Raw genomic sequence first — 1,579 nt, forward strand, 5'->3', positions numbered from 1 at the left:
GGGAAAGGAAACGATCAAAGAGGGAGACGGAGGGCCGGAGGACCAAGGGACAGGAAGGCAGAGAGGGGAGAAGGATGGAGATGGCTGGAAAGCGATAGGCAGATGGACAGTCGGGCAGGAGGGAGGACAGACAGACGGACACTGAGGGGAGGAGATGGAGGAAACGGAGAGGATAGCAGACATGGGCCGGGTGGGCCGGGAGGTGCAGGAGGGCAGGAAGCAGGAGACACTGAGGAAGGAGTTACTGGCGTCCGAGTAACGCGACCCCAGCTTGGGTCGGGCAGGCAGCAGGGGAGAGGAGGGGGCTCCCCAGGATTTCATAGGGCTCTGCCCCTCACACTCTCCTGGTGTCTGGGAGGGACTCCCCCACAAAGTGGAGGGCAGTGTCTCCCCTCCCACAGCTCCTCCCTTCCTCTCCCTGGTTTGGGGAGGTCGGGGTGGGTCCTGCCTGCCCCTGGTGCTCTCCTGGGCTTTTTCCGGGCATGAGCGCGTGTACACACACACACACACACACACACCCCGGCTGCCACACTGGGCTCCCTGAGGTCTGCATTTGGCCACGGGAGTCACCCTGAGTGACGATGCCAGGCCATTTCAGTCATTCTGCAGTTGCAGCTGAGCCGCTTTTCATGTGCCCCCTGCCCCCAGGGAGCTGGGTCCTGCTGCCCACACCCCCACTTATCTGGGGGTGTCTCTCCTGAGCTTCAAGGTCCTAAAATCCCGTTTGGCTGTTCCTGTATGAGCCTCTCCCTGCCTCTCTGTCTCTCCTCTACGTCTGTCTCCACCCCCAGCTCCACCCCATGGAAGCCTTGTGCAGGGAACACACCAAAATCAGGCCCTGCGATGGGAAGGCTGGGCTGCCTGTGGGGGGAGCCCCAGCCCAGGTCGGGGAGCATGGCCAAGCACCCCTGTGGCTGCTCTCCCGCTCCCGAAACTCACCTGCCCTCTCCCAGCCCCGCCTGAGGGTGCCCCTTTGGCTAACAGCCATTCCTTCCCATCCTCAGGACGCTGGCCGCTGGCCTCGGTAGGACACGGGGGTTAGAGGTGCAAGGGCTCCAGAGCGCCAGACAGCCCCCCTCATTCCTGTGCACTGGCCCCTAGGGAGCAGGGAGCGCAGGGCCCATGGCCTGCTTCCCCCGCTGGCCCTGTCTCAGAAGTGGCTGCAGTGGCCCTATCTGGCCTCTGGCTTCCGCCTTTGAGGCTGTGCCACCCCTGCGTGGGGGTCCCTCTGTCATCACTTCCCCAGAGGGGGTGTCCAGCTGGCCGGTGTTCCTGCCGGCCCCTGGACACCGAGGGCTGGCTCAGGCCTCCTGCCTCTGTCCCCCCTTCCTTAGGGCAGATGCAGAGAACAAGCTGCTGACCTGAGCAGTTACAACCACCCTGAAAAGTGATGCCACCTGCTGTGTGCACACGCGTGCATGGGTCTGTGTGCATGTGTGTGTGCACGTGTGTGTGTGCGAGTGTGCAGGGAACTGACTGTATTTCTCCGGATGCTTCTTCCTTTGGGGGCAGGCTGGAGCCTCAGGATTAGGGCAGAGGAGGAAAGCGGCAGTGGCTTCCTAGAGAGCCCCCCCCCCGA

The sequence above is a fragment of the Myotis davidii genome, unplaced genomic scaffold, assembly GCF_000327345.1.
Source record: "Myotis davidii unplaced genomic scaffold, ASM32734v1 scaffold428, whole genome shotgun sequence".
Classification (NCBI taxonomy): domain Eukaryota; kingdom Metazoa; phylum Chordata; class Mammalia; order Chiroptera; family Vespertilionidae; genus Myotis; species Myotis davidii.